Source organism: Propithecus coquereli, unplaced genomic scaffold, assembly GCF_000956105.1.
Source record: "Propithecus coquereli isolate 6110/MARCELLA unplaced genomic scaffold, Pcoq_1.0 Scaffold6, whole genome shotgun sequence".
Taxonomy (NCBI): Eukaryota; Metazoa; Chordata; class Mammalia; order Primates; family Indriidae; genus Propithecus; species Propithecus coquereli.
Window position 1 is genome coordinate 1,566,171 of NW_012151951.1, and position 22,489 is coordinate 1,588,659.

Sequence of the window (22,489 nt, forward strand, 5' to 3'; positions counted from 1 at the left end):
CATTCGCTGAGCACAGAGGCACACCCAGGGAAGCACATGGCTCATTTGATGCACATAAGCCAAGGCAAATATCCTCTATCATGCCTTTGTGAACTCTAATGACAAGGATGGGTGTCTACACACCCTAAGATCAAGTTAACAGAATAATTGCTGGTGCCAGTTGTGGTGAAGGGTAAAGAACGCTGGAGTTGAAATTAAACAAACTGGGTTCAAATTGTAGTCCTGTCACTTCCTACTTATGCAATTTTGGCAAATCTTCTAAGTTCTTCTGAGACTCAATTTCCACATCTATAAAACTGCTGCATTAACATCTCCCACTAGGGCAGCAAGGGGGCCAGAGGAGAGCACACATGGAAAAACATCTGTGTAAACCCTCCAGCATGGCATCCTCTTTGTATTATGAATGTGATGAAGTTATGGCCGTGTTAGCTCATATGCCCATTCCGTGAATGAGTTGGCAATGTTGAAAATCTCCTCTTTTCCAGAAAGAGAAGTACTTCAAAGTGAAGCCACTGAGCAATGAAGTAACTTCCATAGAGCTTCCTTTGGTAGCCAGTGTTCCGTTTAGCCAGGGGACATATGTGTGTGACTTACACCCTTTGCACAGAGTGTATCAATAAATGGTCACACTCAAATCTCACAATCCATTGTGTTAACCGCTGTGCTAAGCTGGAAGTCTATACTATCAAGTGAGAGAAATATGTGTATTAAGTGTCTACACTCTGTAGGACTCTGTCTTAGATGTTCAATATCTATTATCTCTTTTAAGCTTCATAACAACCCAGGGAGATGGGGATTATTATCTCCATTTTAAAGATAAGGAAACAGAGGTTCAGAAATTTGATTCAAATGTACATTTCCGTTTATTTTTCCCGGTCATCTCCTTTGTTCACTCAGTGAGGGCAATTTCAAAATAAGGTGATTGTTCTCAGCCTTGGTCAGAATCTGTATTAAAATACAGGTAAGTAGTCTCCTTTTATGGATTGGACATTGTGTCATCCCCCAAGCCAAATTTATATGTTGAAATCCTACCCTTCAATGTGATGGCATTAGGAGGTGGGGCCTTTGGGAGGTAATTAGGTCAAGGGTGGAGCCCTCATGAGTGGGATTAGTGCCCTTATAAAACAGACCCAAGGAGCTCTCTCACCTTCCTTCTGATGAGGATACAATGAGAAGTTGGCAGTCCGCAACCTGGAAGAGGGCCCTCACTAGAACACAAACATGCTGGCATACTGGTCTCAGACTTCCAGCCTCCAGAACCGTGAGAAATAAATAAGTTTCTGTTGTCTATAAGCTACTCAGGCTATGGTATCTTGTTATAGCAGCCTGAACTGACGCACACAGCTCCGCTCCAGCTACTGAGTCAGAATGTCTAGGGTGGGACCCAGACATACATGATTTTAGAAAGCATCCCAGGTGACTCTGATAACGAGTTGAGAACCTCTATTGCAAGAAAGGATAGAGAGTATTTGACTAGAGAAGCAAAAATCCACACTGTAGGATTTAAAAGAAGGAACAATCATGTCCTATTGGGGAGTGCACGAAGTCTTCATGGAGGAAGTGGTCCTCGAGATGAACATTGAAAGACGGATTGTATTTTAGCTCTGAAACGGAGGCGCATGAGAATGGGATTGGAAGAAACACACAGTAAAGGCGTTGCAATGAGAAACCCTGGGTTATATGTGGGGAATACTAAGGTTCTGGGTGAATCAGCGTGGAATATAGAAAGAGAAGCAAGTTGGAATGGTAGTTTAGAGCCAAATGGTGGAGGGGCAGGAATTAGACATCAAAAGGCCAGCAGTGAACAGTCGTTGTTGGTTTCTGAGCCGTGTAACAATCCAAGCTGAGTTAATAAAACTAACCTGGCTGCAATATCTGGGATAGACCAGGATTAGGAGAGGCTGTAAGTAAGGAGAATGACGAAAGGGTGGAGTAGGAGTTTGAGTAAATGGTCATGGGGACCTGGCCCGGGGGGCAGCCACGGGTCTTCTTCCTGGTGCAGGGATGGATGGTGAAGAAATGAGATAAAGGAGGGCCGGAGGGAGCCTGGGTTATCATACCACACACCCCCAAAGCCATTAACTCACAGACATATGCTGGGAATGTGTATGGGAAAACATCATTGCCTGGATAAAGTAAGAGCTGTCTTTAGAGTCAAAGAGTAGTCTTGAGGATGACAGATGGGAGTAAGATTGGGACTGGGGCTTGAAGGAAGTGGAGAAGACTTCTAGAGGCTGTTTCAGTAAGTCCAACAGGCAGATGAGGCTGACTGAAAGCTGAGCTTGGCAGCTGTGATGGTCTAGGCAGCCCGAGGGTAGCTACAGTCAGCACTGAAGTCTCCCGCACACAGTGTTTGTTAGCCCCAAACATTTCCGTGTCTTCCGCCATGCCTGCTCCCTTCCCGACCAGAGGTGCTTGAGGATAAGAGAGAATGAAGTTGACGACCCATTGATAGTCATTGATAGTCAGGAACTGTCCACAAACCAGTTTGACAGAGACCCATAAGAACAGATGGTAGAATGGCGAGCATTTTCATTCCGGGATGCTCTGTGTTTCTGGAGGCAGGAAACTGCTGACTGGGTTTGCCAAAACTCTCCTCTCCTCAGTCAGTCCAGTTGAGTGGCTGGAATGCCTCATTTTTCATTTTTCTTGAGCCAATATCTTTTCTAAATCTTCTCCACTCTTGATTTTCTAACTTTGTGGCCTGTTGTAGCAAGAGATGCTGTTACCTCCTACTTAAGTAAATTCCCTCATTTCCTCTCATTTCTACCACAAAAGTCTCTGATTTCTCTTATCTCAGACTCCTGGTAAGTGTCCTTTGGTACGTCCAAGGATCTCTTTCAGTATCTTACACCAGAACCTATTCTGTTGTACATTCTCCTCAGTCCTTTTCTTTTCTTTCATTGACTCCTTCCTTCCTGCCCGCAGGCTTTCTCTATTAAAATAAAACCGAACAAACCAATAAAACCAAACACCTGCTAACCACTGGAGCTACTGTCCTTGCTCTCTTTCCCTCACTGTCAAACTTCTACAAAGCTTCGTCCAGGGTATCCACCTCCTCCCAGCACACGCCTGCCCCTCATCCCCTCACAGCCCGGCTGCCACCCACATGGAACTGTCAGAGTCTGAGAACTCATCTGAATAAACTCTGCCTCACATCTGTAGGTCCCCACTAGATACTGTTTTCTGTCCCCTTGATCTATGGTTCTCAACTTAGGTTTTTTTTTTTGATCTATAACATAACAATGACACCACATATGTCCTTTGGTGACAGTGCTCATCAAGGGTAGCGAATTAGTTTCCTACAGCTACTGGAACAAATTGTCGCAGCCTAGTGGCTTAAAACAAGACAAATTTATTGTCTTACAGTTCTGTAGGTCAGAAGTCTGGTGTGGGTCTCACTGGACTAAAATCAACATGTTAAGTAGTGTTGTATTCCTTCCTCAGGGCTACAGAGAATCAAATGCTTTGCTGCTTCTAGAGGATGTTTGCATGCCTTGGCTTGTATCCCCATCTCCTCTGTCTTCAAAGCTAGGGTGTCACTTCCCTCTAACCCTTCTTTCATCATCATGTCTCTGCCTGACCACAGTTGGGGAAGGTTCTGCACTTTTAAGGACTTGAGTGATTTGATTGGACCTACTTAGATAATCCATGCTAATCTCCCATCTCAAGGTCCTTAACCTAAATCACACCTGTGAAGTCTCTTTTGCCATGTAAGCTAACATATTCACAGATTTCAGGGATTAGGATGTGGCCATCTTTGGGGCCATTAATCTGCCTACCACAGGCAATTTTTCTCAATGGGAAGAGATGGGAGGTGGTCAGTAAGCATGTGGAGAGACTGCATGGGGAAGGGCACTTCGGGATCTGTGGTCCGCATGTGGTTTGAAAAGCTCTTTAGGAGATGATGCCCTATAACCCCTGGATGACCTGCAGCCACCACAGTGGCCGTTTTGACATTCAATGCCAAGAATATGTCAAGTAAGTATTTACTGAATAACCATTTTAAGTCAGGCGCTGTAGTAAGTGCCTTTGCAAAGTTGCTTTTATGTAAATCTCTCATGTATTATGTCTTTTTAAAGCAACACAGAAACTGAGGACAAGAGAGGAGAGCGGTTAAATGAATTACCTGAGATCACACGACTAGCAGGTGTGTAATGTGTGGTAGAGTTTGGGATCCAAGTCTGGTTTCATAGCTCTGACTTCAAGGCTCTTTCTGTTACATCTCAGCCAAGTCTTAGACTGGAGTCGATTTTCGACTAGAGTAGCTTCTTTAGTTTAAATGTCACATTAAGGTCATTATAGGAATATTTTGAATCTTTCTCCAACTTCTACAGATGTGGTTGCTTTACACGTGAGGACAGAACGTCAGAGGAGCCTAAAGCGACACACTCAGGGTCCCCACAGGCAGCCAGTCTGGCATCAGTGTGGGGAGTGGAGGTCTGGAGACCTGGGATTGACCCCGCTTTCCCATCTGCTTGACCTTGCACAAGTTCCTTCATCTCTCGGTGCCTTGATTTCACACCCCTGAATGGCCACCCACTGCCGTGGGACTCTGAGCAACTCACTCCATAGCCTGTCTCAGTTCCTCATGTGTAAAATGGTGGTAGCAAAGCACCTACGTCACAGGAATGTTGTGGAGATTAAATGTGGATAGTATGGAGTGTTTAGCACACAGCCTAGCACATAGTGCAAAATAACAGGTAAGGATTACAGTTCTCTGACAATTACATATGAAAATACCTCCCAGGATAGCCGTCAGCTTTAAGGATGGCTTCAATGCATGAAAAGCAATATGTAAACTAAAAAGTACTGTTCAAAGGGTTTATTTTATTTTAAAATTCATTTATTTTTAAATAGTCCAGTAATATAGAAATACATGCTCATTTGTGAAAAATAGTTTCAAATAATCGGAAGCACAAAAAAGTGAACCTGAAGCTTCCTAACTCCCTAGTTCACTCCCCTCCTCTACTACAGGTGACCAGTGTTAACATTTTGATATATCTCCATCCAGATATTTCTCTACGCCTTAATGCCAGAGGCTAAAGATTGCTATTAGTTATAGAAATTTACAGGAATATAGTCCCCAGTGTAAAACTTCAGAGACTCCCAGAGTAGGCTGGCCTGGAGGAAAAGCAAACAATTGTCCTGAATCCAGTCATGGAAGGCTGAGACCTGTCACTTTTAACCATGGTTGTCGCCATCACTCCCATATAAAACCAGAAGAGGGCACCAGAGTCCTTTGGGGCAGCGGTCACCAACGTTTTTAGCACCAGGGACCTGTTTCATGGAAGATAATTTTTCCACGTTGGTATCAGTTGATGGAGATTGAATATTTTCTTTTGGAGGTGACTTTTCTCTCTGATCTTTCATGTTTCCTGTGTTCTTTTGCTGATTCTTTCTCATCAGGCTACTTTGTCAAGGACTGGAACTGGTTTATGAACTTAATTTTGGGACTCCAAAGGGACGTTTCTTGGCAGAGCTGAAGAGATGTGCACTAAAAGACATCTGCACCCAAATGTTTATGGCAGCACAATTCACTATTGCAAGGATGTGGAAACAACCCAAGTGCCCATCAATCCATGAGTGGATTATCAAAATTTGGTATATGTTTACAATGGAATATTACTCAATCATAAGAAACGACAGTGATCTAGAACCTCTTATACTTTCCTGGATTAAACTTAAGCCCATTATCCAAAGTGAGGCACCACAAGAGTGGAAGAATGGGCTCCACTTGTACTCGCCATCAAATTGGTACTAACTGATCAACACTAGGGTGATCACATAGTAGAAATACTCTCCAGGGATTAGGGGGATGGGGGACGTAAATCCGCAACTAAAGGACACGGGGAGCATTGTAGGGGGGAAGGGCATGACTTTAACCCGCACTTGGGTGAGGCAAAGACATAAAGTGTAACCATTGTACCTTCACAATACCCTGAAATTAAAAAAAAAAAAAAATAAGAACAGTAAAAAAAAAAAAAATTTTTCCACGGATGGGTGTGTGTGTGTGTGTGTGTGTGTGTGTGAGGCAGAGCTCAGGTGGTGATGCAAGTGATGGGGAGGGGAGAGGCTGTAAATACACATGAAACTTACCTCGCTTGCCCATGCTTGCCCACTGCTGGCTCATCTCCTGCTGTGTGCCGCCCCCATATCCTCCACCCTCCCCCAAGTTTCGTGGCAGACAATTTTTACACGGAATGGGGTGGGGAAGTGGAAGAGTTGGGGAGTAGGGGAGAGGTGGCGGAGCTCTCTGCGGCACAGTCCCTAACAGGTCATGGAATGGTACCAGTCTGCGGCCTGGGGGTTGGGGACCATTGACTGGGAGCATTTGGCAGTGAGCTGTTTGGTCAGGTCCATAGTCTTCTTTGACACAGGAAGGTAAACAAAATGGATGGCACTTATTTAGGATGAGCCAAGAGTTTGAACTAGGCAGATTATTTGGAGAACTGGGCATTAGAGATTCAGCCAAGGCTCATGAAAATGGATAGTTTGCTTTAGGAGACAATACAGAATGAGGAACTCCATAGAGTGGCCACTACGTCCCTAAGTACATGATTTTGTCCTTTATTAACAGAAAATCTTCTTAAGGCATGTTGTGGGTAGCAGTTTTAGAACATCACTTAACAGGACCATCACATCCTATTTATCATTTTTAATTTGTCTAAAGTGGAATCTTTTTTACACTGGTGTTTCCCTGATTACCAGTAGAATTGAATATCTCCTCATATATTCTTGGCTACCGTGGTTTCCTTCTCTGTTAACTGCCAACTCATTTCCTTGGCCTGTATTTCTATTGGATTTCTTATCTTATTCATGTTGATTTGCAAGAATCCCTTCTATGAACCATATATTAGTCCTTCCTTAGTTTCGTATGTTACAAATATCTTCTCTGTTAGGTATTTTTTTTTGCCTTTGCCTTGGATATCTGTCATTTAATATAATTCTTTAATTTTGATGTAGTCACACTTACAGATTTATAAACCCTTATGGTTTATGCTTTTTTTGGTGTCGAGATATCCTCCAACTTACGGTGCCAAAAATATTCTCCTATATATTTTTCCAATTAATTTTATAGTTTTACCTTTCACATTGAGGCCTTTAATCCATTCAAAGTATAATTTTGTGCATGGTCTGCATCAGTGAGGATAAACTAAATTATGCTACAATAATGAGCCCTGCATCCTTTATCTCTCTTAAGGCAGCAAACGTTTATTTCTTGCTGGTGCTGGATGTCCATAGTGGTTTGACAGAGGGGTCCTGCCCGAGGCACTGACCCACATTCACAGGCTTCCAGAGTCGCCATGATCTTGAACTCTCTTGGTTGTCATGTTGGTTGGAAAAGACATCTAAAGGGTTTTGCACGGACAATTAAATGTTTCGGCCCCAAATAGCCACAAGGTATTGTCCAGAACTAGTCATGTGGCCCCATCCTACTAGAAGGAGGCTAAGAAATACAATCCTTCCATGTGCCTGGTAGGTAGAGTACCAGACCTCTATATAGTGAAGAGTATTAGTCACTAAACCTGATAGGAGACAGAATCCATCTTTATTTTTTTCCATGTACTGCACCAATTTTCTCTAAACAATTGTTTGATAGTTCATTCTTTTTACTCTAATTTGTGGTGCCACCTCTGTCATATCAAGAACATGTTTCTGGACTTGTGTCTAGTTTCGTTGCCTTATATCTCTACTCCAGCGTAAGTTTTGCACCGCTGGTATCAACAGCGGTTTTGTAAAATGTCTTAATGTCTGATGGGACTCGCTCCTTCTTTACTCATTGTCAAAATTCTTAGCTCCTTGTATTTATTTTTTTATAAAAACTTTGAAATCAGTTTGTTGACTCACAAATAATTCCATTGGGATTTAATTGAAATTGCACTACCTTTATCAATTTATTTGGGGAGAATTTTCACCTTTAAAGTATTAGATTATTCCATAAATGAAGATGGTATTCCATTTTTCTTGTATAATCTGTAATAGAGTCTTAAAATGTTGTTTATTAAGGCTTGTTCTGTTTTTACTAGGTTATTTCCTAGATAGATAATAGATTTTGCTATAGCTGCTAGAATTTTATTTTCAATTTTTAAACCTACTTGCTTACTGTGAGTATATAGGAACATATATACATTTTGATATATTGATATATTTAGAAACATTGACCTGTCTGTCTTATCCTAAGAGTTTTGATTCTTTTGAGGTTTCCTATGTAAATGATCAAATTATCTGTAAATAATAAGTTGGACTCTTCTATTTTAACTTTTATACCTGTTACTATTTTCTCATCATAATTTTTGACTAGACGTGTAGGATTATGTTGAACAAGTATCAGTGACAGCAGGCGCCCTTCTATTATTCCTGGTATTAATAAGAACATGACTAAAGTTTCCATATGTGCTATATAGTGAGAGTGGAATATGTACTCTGTTTTCTCTGAAAGTGTTTGTGTAAGATTGGAATGCTCTATTCCTTGACATGTATCTTTTGGCAAAACAAACCAATAAAATCATCTGGGTTTAGTGTTTTCTCTGTGGGAAGATAATTAAACCATTTCTGAAATTGTTCTAGTAATTATAGAATGATTAAGATTCCTTTTTCTGTTGGTTTCTTTTTGTTTAGATATTTTTGAGATACTACCGACATACAGTGAAGGGCAAAAATCCTAACTGCACAACTCAGTGAGGTTTGACAAATGCGTATGCCCATGTCGCCCCTACCTCATGAAGAAAGAGAACATTTCCGTCACCGGAGAAAGTTCTCTGTGCCCTTTCCCAGTTAACTCCAATTCCTCCTTAGAGTCAAGCATTGTTCTCCTTTTTTTTGGTAGATTACTTTTCCTAATCTTGAAGTGCATATAAATGGAATAAAAAGTATATTTTCTGTTGTGCCTGGCTTCTTTTGCCTGGAATAATATCTCTCAGGACAAGAGAGACATTTCACTGGTTTTCATACTAATGCAGGTTGTTTTATGTAGTACTAGCAGACCATTCACTTTTATTTTTCTGTAATATTTCATCATATGAATATACTACTGTTTCAGGCTTGGGCTATCATGAATAAAGTTGCTATGAATATTCTTGAGCAAGCTTTTTTACATGTGTATTTACATTTCATTTATCTTGGACAAACATATAGAAGTCATCAGGTAGGTAAATATTTAACTGTGAACAATTTCCACATTGTATGTGACTCCTCATCAATGTTTGATGGTGTCAGTCTTTTGAAGATTGATTATTTTGTGGTTTTTTTTTTTTTTTTTGAGACAGAGTCTCACTGTGTTGCCCGGGCTAGAGTGAGTGCCGTGGCGTCATCCTAGCTCACAGCAACCTCAAACTCCTGGGCTCAAGCGATCCTCCTGCCTCAGCCTCCCGAGTAGCTGGGACTACAGGCATGTGCCACCATGCCCGGCTAATTTTTTCTATATATTTTTAGTTGTCCAATTAATTTCTTTCTATTTTTAGTAGAGACGGGGTCTCGCTCTTGCTCAGGCTGGTTTCGAACTCCTGAGCTCAAACAATCCGCCCGCCTCGGCCTCCCAGAGAGCTAGGATTACAGGCGTGAGCCACCGCGCCCGGCCTATTTTGTGTTTTTTAAGTTGTGCCCTGTGAGAATTTTATTTTCTTGATAACTAATGATGTTAAGTACTTTTTTCATGTATTTATTGGCCATTTATACATCTTTGTGAAGAGTCGGATTAAAACTCCCATACATTTTTAATTGGATTATTTGTCATTTTATTATCGACCTGTAGGACTTCTTTATATCTTCTGGATAAAAGTCCTGTAGGGTTCCCCAGTTCCCCCCACTTTCTTTCTGTGTCTTGATTGAAAATCAGAATGCCTCAACTGCCCCGTGACCCAGCCAGCTGGCTTGACCCTCAAATATCTCCAGGCCCTGATACAGGTATCTAGGTTTACTAGAAAGAAACTGGCCCCAGCTCTGAGCCAAATTCCTTAAGCTTTCTTATAAACTCCACACCCTGACACCCTTGCTGAAGACATACCTATGTAGGACACCTCTCTTCTTTTGCTGTCTGTCATTAGAATACCCTGCAGAACTCTGTAAATTTCCCATATAAATGCTTAGGACTGATCACCCTGGAATTTAGTGCTTCTTTCTTTGGAATCCCAGCTGCCCCCATCTCGGGAGACTTTAGGGCAGTCCCTTGTGAGAATTCCCCTGCTGCTGCTTTCAGGGTAACTCTAGCCATGGGTGCAGCAGGACGAAACAAGTCCCTTGTCAGATAAATCTATTACAAGTGTGTATTTCCCCTGTGTGCTTGTATTTCCATGGGACTATCAATTTCCCTGGTCTCTTTGGATAGGTGGAGGCCTGGGTCTTGGCTTATGCCCTTGATGAGTTTAGGGACTGAGATAGACTCTCTCAGGGCAGGGAGTTTAGTGATAACATCTGGACCAAACCACTTTCATTTCTCACCCTTGTCAGTGGATCCTCTTCCCAGGGTCCCTCAGAAGTTTGGTCTCAGGCTCTGAGCATTTCTGGGGGCTGTCGCTGTGTCTGTAATTTTCTAGTCTCTGCAGTGGGGAGGAGGAAGCAGAGGAGACCTTCAGGAGCTGGTCAGGCCCACTACCCCCTTGTTTCTGACTTCCCATCTTTGCTGAAATCCAGCATCAATTCTGCATTAATTTATTCAAAAAACTTTATTGAGTGCCTTCTTGGCTCTTCAATTATGTCAGTAAAACAAACAAACCTAAAACAAAACAATAGCACGATAACAAAAGTCCTCACCCTAATGGAGCATCCCCCATAGCAGAGGAAGGTGGGCAAAAAACAGCAGACACAGTAAGTGATGAAATTATAAAGTAGGTTACAAGGTGATAGGTGCTATGGAAAAAAGAATGGTAGAGCTGCTTAGGACAATCGCGACTGTGGCTGTCGGCGTGGAGGGGAGGTATAGGTTGCAATATTAAAGAAAGCAGGCCAGGGAAGGACTCATAGAGGAAAATCTCAGGGAAAGACTCTAGGTGACCTGTTTTTGGCATAAGATCCCCCACAATCAGCAGTGGCCAGAGCACCATAAATAGCCAACTCCAGTAGAATGATGTGGCTGGAGAAGGGTGAAGGAAGTTCCCTGGATAATGAAGGAAAGGTGCTGTTCCAGGACGAGGGAAAGCTGTGGACCGGACAAACAAGGGAAATCCACTCCACATTTTCCCAGCTCCCTCAATGCAAAATATAGTTGGAGGGATTACAGGAAGATTCTCCACTCCTACGTTCTTAAAGGAAGTATCATTTTATTGCCCTCTTTTTTGTTGCTTGGATTTCTACCATTCTAATGATTACTTTGACAGCAGCAAGTGTAAAACAGAAAGATTTATCAGTCATTTTTTGACATCTGATGTGAATTAAGTTCAGACTCGTTAATGCAACAGTATGGAGATCCTGAGACTATTAGTATAGTGGAGGGACTTAGTGGGGGCAGAAGTACACTCAGAAAGGAGTGGGGGCCCTGATGAAGTCGTTTTTGCTGAGAGTATTTTTCAGGCTTCCTTCCTTAAGAAGGACCAAGGTGGAATGAAGTGCCATTCCCCACTGGCGGTCACTGCGTGCAGAATGCACCCTCAGGGAGTCTGCGGGAACAGGGCAGTGCTGCCTGATGTGCCTGTCCCAGCCCAGGAAGACTGGTCCAGGGGGCTCACTCTGCTCTCCAACCTCTTGAGTTGAGAATTGGCAGCCTAGTCACTACTTCAGTTCACCAAAGAAAACCAGGTAGGAGCAGCTCAGAAGATTCCTTGGACTTTGTGCATCTGAATGAGTCTGAAACATCCACAAGAACCTCCAGAGATGCTCATAAAACTACCTGAGCCAATGCTGCCTCCAGGACCCCTAGCGAGTACACAATACATTTCTTCATTGGTTTGACCTAAAGCTTAGTTTGAAGTCAAAGTAAGGGATGAGGGTCAATAGCCACCCCCCACCTTCCCTGCCTTTTGTGGTGCATATTCTGTGAGAAGGGCGAGTATTTGAACTTCTTGTATGACATCCTATCTTCCCATATGATTACTTTGTGAATTTGGGTAATTCCCATTTTAAACTAGAGATATAATATTTGAAAATGTGTTTATTATTAAAAAAATAATTGCTTTACAGTGTCATAGAAAATTGGTGCAGTCATTTTTGGAAACTGGCCTTATCTGTTAGCTAAACACATGCGTACCTTAAGACCCAACAATTCCTCTCCTAGATACCTGCTCAGCACACTCTAGAATGTTTATGGAAGCGCTATGTTTATGGAAGCCCCAAATTGGAAACTACTTAAATGTCCTTCAACACGAGACCGAATAGATAAATTGTGGGAAATTATTTACCCAATGGAAAACTCAAAGAGAATAAATGATCAAAAATTATATAAAAATATATTGATGAATCTCATAAGCATAATATTGAATGAAAGAAGTCAGCCACGAAGGTCCATAATGTATAATTCCATTTATTTTAAGTACTAAAAGAGGTAAAGCTAATCTATGATCTTACAAGTTAGAATAGAGGTTACCCTTGAAAGGATTAGTACCTGGAGAAGTCACAATAAGGGATTCTGGGGTGCTGGTGATTTTCTTCATGTGGAGGTTACCTGGTTGTGTTGTGAAGAGTCATCAAGATATATATTAATACTTATGATAGGTGCCTTTTCTGTATTTACAGTATATGTTGGTAAAAGTTACCTTATATTTTATACCAAGTTTAAGTATCTATTTTCTTTGATATGTGATATGATATATATATACACATATATATATCAGGCCAACACTGTGTTTTTGTATTGGTTTTCCTTTGGTGAGCCTGAGGGCTTTTGTCTTACGGGAGAATTGAGATATGCACCCCATATGTGACAGCTGCCCAGATTAAAGCTAGAGTCCTGGATTCTGGTAAAGAGCTTTTCTCTATGAAAATCTAAGGGTAAACTATGACCCTGACATCTTTAGTGCTTGCTTAAAGCTAAATTGTATAAGTTCATGAAGCAATACACTTTAGTTAGCATAGCATACGTTCAGATAGAGGTTAAACAAGATTGTACTTAACCGTCTCTGCCTAATGTTGCCAAGACTAAAATAAAATACTGAAATATCTGATTCCTCAGAAAAAACACCTTCCTTGGGCTTATTAGAAATATTTTTTTCTTTCTCTTTCATGATAGTGAGCCATCAGTTCTTTCTGCAATTGAACCAGCTGTTAGATTGCAGCAAAGTCAAAACTTGCTTTGTTTTAGGATCAAGTATGCACTGCTTTGTTCCTTGAAAGACACAGAAAAAACCTAGAAATAAAATGAGAGAAAATGATCATATTAGACAAATAGATGATGGTTTTCCACATAAACTCCTGAAAAAAATTTCTATTTTTGTGTATGCAATTTACTTTCTTATCTATGTAACTACATACATGATTTTCATGGTAGCAAAATAAAGAAACTAGATAGTTTTTACCTTTATCATGGAAAACAGCATTAACTTTTGTACCAATTCCAGGGAAGCTGTCAATGATTTTTTTGGGATAATCTACATCCATGGACTGCCTATTTTCATCATACCTGGTAATATAAAGAATTAGAAATATCAGACTGTGTGACTAATAAACAAAAATAAACAACACTTAACATTTCCATAGGACTTTCCATGTACCAGTCACTGCTCTTAGTGCTTTGCATATGCTAATTCATTTAATATTCACAACAAATCTTTACCCCCATATTGCAGAAACCCAATGGCTACTTAAAACAATTATGGGTGGGTATGCTATGGGCATGAAACTACTGAGAAATTTTTTTTTTTTTTTTTTGAGACAGAGTCTCACTGTGTTGCCCGGGCTAGAGTGCTGTGGTGTCAGCCTAGCTCACAGCAACCTCAAACTCCTGGGCTCAAGCGATCCTCCTGCCTCAGCCTCCCGAGTAGCTGGGACTACAGGCATGCGCCACCATGCCCGGCTAATTTTTTCTATATATTTTTAGTTGTCCAATTAATTTCTTTCTAATTTTAGTAGAGACGGGGTCTCGCTCTTGCTCAGGCTGGTTTCGAACTCCTGAGCTCAAACAATCCGCCCGCCTCGGCCTCCCAGGGAGAAATTTTAATTGGAAAGGAGAGTGGGGCAAACTAGACAAACTCTAAGAGATATTTTCAACCACAGAAATCTGATTCAAATTCTCCCTTGGGCTCCATGCTCTGTCCCATCAAGGAGAAATTCTTCATTTTCTCCATTTTGGATGGCCCTGGTTCTGTTTGAATGCTTCTGCTCTTAATCACCCTTGTTAACTCAACCCTGCAAGTCCCCTGCATCCTAGGGCCAGGCAGCAGTGTGACAGTAACGGGGAGGGGATTGAACAATGACTCTGGGCCTCGCTGCAACCATTCCCAGAAAAAGGGACATGTTTCGTACACTTTGAAAAACACTTTAAAAGGCAACTCCACAGGAGTGATCCGACGCCCAAGATATCCAAGGGTCTGTCTTTACCTCCAATGCTCATTGGCAACAAAGAAGTGCGTCTTTCCAGTTTTCTCCTCGTGAACGGCATCATCAGTTCTCTTCACTCTTTCGGGGAAGCTGAAAGAGCTGTAGATGTCCCTGGGGTATCTGTACAGCAACTCATTTCCCTTAGCAACCCAGTACTTACTGCCTGTCAACCAAAAATCCTCCATGAAAAGATTTGCATGGGACTCTGGTAGACATTAGACAGAATTTCCTCCAGATGTTTACTTCACAAGAAGTGTTTGGAGAGTTTTATTCCAAAGTGAGGTGTACCCAAGTCAGCCATTTTTCCTTAATGTAATTTGGTCACTTCAGTTGCACAAGGGCATGTGTGGGCCCATGCAGAACTGTGGCAGTGGAGAGGGATGGACATGTTCTACAAATGACTTCAGCTGACTAGAAGACACTTCTGAGCTCTTGACTAGGCTGGCTCCAAAGGATTCTGTATTTGTTCATTTAGTTACTGCAGAATGTCAATGCATCTTATATCATAAAGCCAGAGTATCTCTGCACAAACACACATGTTGCCACCTCATAAAAAGGCAGTTTGGAACTTCATATATTTAAAAACTCTCCTTATTTTCAAAATATACATGGTATGCTAGTCTGTTCCAAGATTCTTTGCTTATTTAAACTCTTTTAAATTATTTACATAACTTCATGATGGAGTCAAGTGTCTTTATAATTTGAGCATATGAAAGCTAAAGCCCTGAATATTTTCCAAGCACTGAATGTTTGATATGATGTACACAAAGCCAAGATTTGTTATTGGAATGTGGTTGAATACAGCAGAATACAAGCATGTTGTCCTTCCATCCACTGTAGCTCATCTATCCAGACAGACAGAGAGAGAGTGGGGGAATGTCCCATCTCTCCTGTAAGACTTTCTCAGAAAACCAAAGAACAAACATTTGTGTTTCATTTATTACAAATGTGGCCCAAGTTGGGATGTGTGTATACACACACACACACACACACACACACACACACACAGATATACATACGCATATATATATATATCTCCACATATATATGTCTTCACTCCAGTATCATAATCAGTAGATAAGAAAAGTTATAGCTCCAGCCATTTGATATTTAATTAAAAATTTTCAGAAATACACTATGTGATTCTCAGTCATCATGATGGAGCTACATGATTTCGTAAGTGACATTTAATTTTCAAGAGAAGTCCATAGATAAAAAGTACCCTGTACTCCCTTGATTTTCAGACAAAAAAACTGATGGAAAATCTAATTCGTAAAAACATTGACCAAAAAAAAAAAAAAAAGCATTACCTCTAAAAAATAAGACTACATCTCTTTCAGGAACTTCAGAAATAGCCTCCACTCCATTTGTCAGAAATGACCAGAACTCAGAAATGAAATTGAGATCATCATTGTAGTCGGTATTGCTGCGTATGAAGAACCTGATGTAAAAAGAAAGCAAATGATTTTATCTAACTGCCAGCAATCTCTGGCTGACTTCCAATTTTTCTTATCACTAGAACCCAAAACTAACATCCAAAAAGGTGACCACTTCCAACATGCCCTTTACTTACACTATATCTTATATGAAAAAGCCCTACTTGGAAGTCTTTGAGAGATTGAAGTCAGGGAGGCCACAGAAGGCTAAGGAAGATGTTGAAGGCCACACAGCTGATAAGAGACAAAGGCTGCTCCTACCAAACCCTCCCCTTCCGTGATCTTTCAGTTGAGAATTTTGCTGTGTTCATTTCATATTCTGTAGGGACTAGGGTAACAGCACAGCAAGACTTCCACGTGGGCTTACAGAAGAGTTTCCGAGACCACGAAGGCCAAACAGAAGCACCGTAGCTTGCTAGCCCCGGGAAGGAACAAAGGGTCATACAAAGACTGGGGCATGGGAAAGAACCTCCCTTGTCAGTCATTGTAGCAGATGCTGTTGATGTCCAAATCCCTCAAGCTTCCCCACCCCCCAAAGTCACCATCAGATTCCATAAGCATGTCCCATAAATGTCTCTCTTCCACGGGGCTTTCTCTGGACCTGAAGCAGGGCGCCCAAATTGCTGGCTAGTTGACACCTTTAGGAACCTCCCTCAGATAATGAGGGAAAAAGTTGATTGAAAGCACTCCAGATTTTTTGCTCTTTGATGGGACAGTTCTGAGAGATGTTCTATGTGATCTTCAAAGGGTCTGAAATGGGACTGGGCCCCTGTTTCCCACAATGGCAATCAGCTCTTTGACACACCCCTTGCGGGCTCTACTCCCTTCTCTGTCTCACTTCCTTATTCCATGCCCTGTAGGATCACCTCCCAAACAAACTACAGTACAGTATTTGCACCTAAATCCTGATCTTAGTGTATACTTCAGCCTTCCCCGAGCTGGCTAAGGACTTCATGAAAATCAGTGAACATTTCAAAGCTTCAATTCTCTCAAGGATAAAATGACATGGTCATAGGGTATGTTCCCACTGGTCATTTAGGTGCCAAATTACAATTTTACCTGAACTCCTTCTGCCAAATAGAACATTCCCCTCACACAGTTGTTTTAAAGAGATTTTCCCTGACATATAGAAACCTTTCCATTAAGACAGAAGATGGGAAGAAAGAAAGAAAGAAAGCAAGCGGGGAGGGAGGAAAGAAAGAAACACCATATATTTAATATGTTCCAGTATTAATCCACAAATATAAGACTTATAATACAAATGAAGGTGTGTTATAACAATATCCATCATTATCTTGCATTTTCTGTCATGTAGATATTAACACAAAATAGTATAAAACATCAAACATTCTATAGCATCGGGAGACTTACTGACTCTTTCCAAACTCCCAGCAATTTTCATTTTTTAGAGACCACAACTAGGAGAAAAGTAGTATTTACTTGTGGTCTCAACAATTCATATTTGTTCTCTAACTCTACATGTTTGTGAATATGGTTATGGTTGTATGGGAGCCTTATAATACCTTTTACCTCATGGATTTTTAAGTGAAGATCAAATGGTCTAATTGTGATAAAAAATTTTAAATAATAAATTCTTTTATGTAAATGCATTATTATTAAAATTACAAGTTAAAAAGCAATGTATAGAACATTTAGTGCAATGTCAGAGTAACTTTTAAAAATACAAGTCATTAATAATGGCGATCTTTTCTTTACCTGTCCTTAAAGAAGAACAATTCTCCACGAATTTTGGTTACAGCATCAAATGTTAACTCGCTATCGCAGGCTTGTGGTATTTGCAACACTTTAGGTGGGATGGGATTTTTGAAAGGTCCTTAAAAAATAAATAAAAGTTCTGAAGTTAGGTTAGGTTGGCATACTGTATTAACACAAAATTACATTTGAATGAAGGCTCTTTCTTAAAGAGCACAGTTAATAGTTGTGTATTTGAAACATACATATAGACCAATAATGGCCTGTCCAAAGTGCTTTTCTTTGTGCTCACCATAGATGGCCTGAATGGCATCGATGTTCCTCTGAGATGGCAGGACATCACCATAGTACAAGTATGAGAAGTGCATCAAAGAACCAAAGTGGTTATCATGATTTAGTCCAAGGAAATGACCCAATTCATGTGTCGCAACAAGATACAAGTTGTAATCAAAATGTCAATAAAACACATTTGCAATTATTAGAATGCTATATTTTCAAGGAAGTCAAAAAGGAAATATAAATCTCCAAACTGTGCAAACTTTATTGTTGACTTTGTGCAAATTTGGGGTGTGTGTGTGAAGTGTGGCATGTGTGTGTGTGTGTGTGTGTGTGTGTGTTTAATGAAAGGAGAAAAGGCCTTCATTAATACTAGAGAGACTGATTAAAGTCTGAATTTCTGAGATTGGACTAGTATCCTACAAAAAAAGTCAGATGACAGGGAAAAATCACAGTATTGATTAATAAATATCATTAAAGATGATAAAAAGTATTATATTTCAGAAGAATAATGGCATCCTATTAGCATTTATTATTTTTTTATGCTCATAAATTTATATAGGCTCACTGCTAAAGGGAGCAAAATTCTCCAAAATCACCTTGCCAAAGGTTACCATTTTTCAATTTTGGTATATAATCATATATGTAATGATATGACATTTAATATCCTAGTAAAAATTTTAGAGCAACATATTTTTTGTCAGTAGAATTACACGGCTTGAAGAAATAATATTCTCTTACGTTTGTACTAAAGGAGACAAAATAGCTACCATTACCTTTCTAAATAATTTACAGTATCAAAAAAAGTTTATGTTTATTAAATTATTTGAGGGTGATTCCAAATTTGGTTCATTTTACCGAAAGCATTCTTTTAGATAAAACCAAAAATATTACAATAAGCTATGGAAGGGGAAAAGTAAAAGAGACAGCAAAGGGATTAGCCGAATCACTTCTGAAATCATTGGTCCAAGTTTCATCTTCATTAAAATGGACATCTCTTCCTACGCCTTGTCCCGGCGGGAATGCATGAGCGAGGTAATTACTACCATGTCCATAAAAGGGAGAATTGTCATGATGATCTGCAGAAAGAATTCAACAAAGATACATCCCAGCTTTATTCGGCATGACCCAGAAGAGACAAGAGAACAGTCATAGGGAGCAAAAGACATTCTTCAACTCTGAGCCTTTCCACCATTTGGCCCACAAAATCAACACCCTCACATATAAGGAGGAATTCTGACTGAGCAAGTCCCAGAGCAGCAGCAGGCACTTTCAGAATGATTTGTGGAGAGAAGAAGAGCTTACCTCCCCACACAAAGGATAGCATTATGTCTGCTTCACTGTCAAAGACCTTGGTGAAATTCAGGCCCGCAGCATCGCTCCAGAGTTCAAAGGCCTTCCCAATGGCATGGTCCACATCCTCTCGAGGCAAATCTGGTGTGTAGTTTTTGATCCTTAAAACGAAAAAGGAGACAACAGAGACATACTAGACCTCATTTCTTACCGCCCTGGAGGGACATAGCATTCTCACCCTGGCCCTCAGTCTGGTTACCTGTAGGCCGGGTTTGTTCTCTGCCAACGATAGCTGCCCATGAGTGTGGTAAAAAGAGTCCACATCGGGTACCCCACATCTGGGCTTCTTCATCACCTTCAGGGTTTCAGCATCTGGCTTCCCAGTCACCTTCAGCCCAAAAAATGTCTGCATTTGCTTCAGCTTTTCAACTGCTGGGCCACTTTTTCTCTGCCCTCTAAATTGGTTGATTCCGCTCTTCAAGTTGTAGTAATTTTCTAGGTATTTCTGATAAAGAAAAGAATACTGAAACACTGGATGTAAAATTCTGTAGCCCTTATTCTGCTTACGACTGATGCAGAAATGCTATTGCAGTAGAAGGACCCATGCTATTGTTACCTCTAGCTTTACTCTGAGGTCAGGATTACAGTTAGTATAGCTGGTCTATATTTTGTTCCTTGGGTTCCCTCTAGCTGTACCTTCTAAAGAAACGTCTATGGATGGATAGATATTAATAGATTTTTGTTTTTGTTCCGAGGGGACCTGTTTCTGACAAAATACTCGTTCCTGGAATGAATCCCAAACTTGCTTGAACTCCTACCCCTTGACCTTTGAAAAATGAGAACCTAGTGCTCTTGTATTACTGACACGTGAAATGCAGCACTTACCTGGACTAGCTCCTCATCTCGCTCTTGTGTTTCTGGAGTCGCTGGGAAGCCTTGAGACCTCAGGCCCCGGAGCAGCAGCAGCAGCAGCAGAGAAAAGCTGGGCATGCTGATCTGTGTCTTCCTTCTCAGGGCAAGACAACTAATGGCTCCCACCTGCCTGCTGCTCCAGGGTCTCAGCCTGTAGCCTCCCTCTTTGTGTAGGGTCCTCGCATTCCCAGAAGACCAAAGAGTATCTGATTCACCTGGGATAACATCCTCTTCATTTGCAATGTGTGGTCTCAAAATTCATCAGAAATTGTGACATAAAGCAGACTAACCTTTTGCCTTTGCAATCTCATGATTATCATCAAACAGGACATTAACAATGAAACACACCCTACCCTACACAGCTGGGCAGAGCCCTAAAGCATGGCTGAGTCACATAAAAGTATCTGGGGAAAAAGCATTCAAACAGAGGAAACCGCTAGTGCAAAATATTGAGGAGTAAACGATCACGCACATTCAAGAAATAGTGCTGAGACCAATGTGGCTAGAACAGAGTGAACAAAGGAAAGAACAGTAGCGGACTAAGTGGGTGGTTACAAAGGTGGATGAAGATGAGAGAGAGTTTGTAGATCATTGCAGGGACTCTAGTTTTTGCTATGAGCGATATAGAGAATCACTGCTCTGACACTGTCCCCTGGTCTCTTGCTAGAATTACTGGCTTTCAGGACTGCCACGCAGACAGGGACCTATAGCAACACGAGAGAGAGAGAGAGAGAGAGAGAGAGAGAGAGAGAGAGAGAAAGGCACAAGTGGAATGTGCTTCCCGAAGCCTGTCCCCAGTTAGAGGCATCTGGGCCTGCCCTATACAGGATGTCATTTCTTCCCCCACACTTGTCAGGTCACTAAGACACGTATTTTCTTTATCAAGAAAATCTTGGCTTTTGCTAATGTGTATGGTAAAGCTAAATAAAAGGAAACAAACTCATTCACTGAATCATTTTTCAATGAAAGGTAATGACTGTGAAAGTTCAACATGAGAAAATTATTTCTGAGAAGGCCGTGACTGCAATCAGCTGTTCTATTGTGAAGCTGGGTCTGTGCTGTCCAGCATAGGAGTCACTAATCTATGTGACCACTGAGCCCTTGAAATGTGGCTAATCTGCACTGAGGCATGCCACAAGTGTGAAATACATACCAAATTTTCAAGGCTAAGTATAAAGAAAAGAATGAAAAATAACTCATTCTTGATTTTTTAATATTGATTGTATGTAGAAATGATAATATTTTGAATGTACTGGGTTAGATAAAATATGTTACTAACATTAATTTCCCTTGTTTTCTTTCTACTTTTAAAAGTGTGGCTACTAGAAAATCTAAAATTCTATATAAGGCTTGTATTATATTTCTATTGGACTGCACTGATCTGGTGACCTATATGATTAAAAGATGGGTCAGTTAATCACATGCTCCATCAGTTATTCATTATTTAGAGCCCAGTAGGTGCAGAACATTGCACTGGCATTGTGAGTGATCAAAACTATACCCTGTCTAGGCACGGTGGCTCATACCTGTAATCCTAGCACTTTGGGAGGCCAAGGTAGGAGGATCACTTGAGGCCAGAAGTTTGAAACCTTATCTCTACAAAAAAATTTAAAAATTGGCCAGGCGTAGTGGTTTGCATCTGTAGTCCTAACTATTTGGGAGGCTAAGCCAGGAGGACCGCTTGAGCCTGGGAGTTGGAGGTTGCAGTGAGCTGTGGTGATGCCACTTCACTCCAGCCTTGGTGACAGCGTGCAACTCTGTCTCACAATAAACAAACAAAAACTATGCCCACTACCCCACACAAGAACATGGCCTCTGCCATCATCATGGCAGAATCTACGTGGGAAGATGAAACATACACATCTAATAAGTTAGCAGTGGATATCTCAAAGAAGTTGTGAAGATGAGTCTATATCCTTTTAATATAATTCTAAGTCTTTTTTTCCTTTTCATTGACTAGTAGCTACAAGTGGAGATTAAGATTTGTGAATTTTCATGAAAATGAGTATTTGTTGCCTTGAAGACCCTATGGATTTTTTCTTTATGTATTTTGTGAGTGCCAGAATGAGGCTCTCTGCTAAAAATGGGTCTCATTTTCCTGACAATGGGGGAAAGGTCTTCTGCATAAATCCTAGGAGTGGTGCAGATCTTGCCTGGCCTTCCACCTGATGGGATACTATTTGTTGTTTGCTTGCTTGGCTGCCTTCCCTCTGTATATTTAGCTTCTTGAGGGTAAGTGTTTCAGTTACCTATTGCACAACAACCACTGCGAAATTTAGTGTCTCAAAATAATAACAATTTATCCTCTGTCTTGACTCTATGGCTGATTGGATCTCAGTTGGACAGTTCGGCTGCTCTGGTTTGGAATCTCTTCTGTAGGCACAGTCAGATCA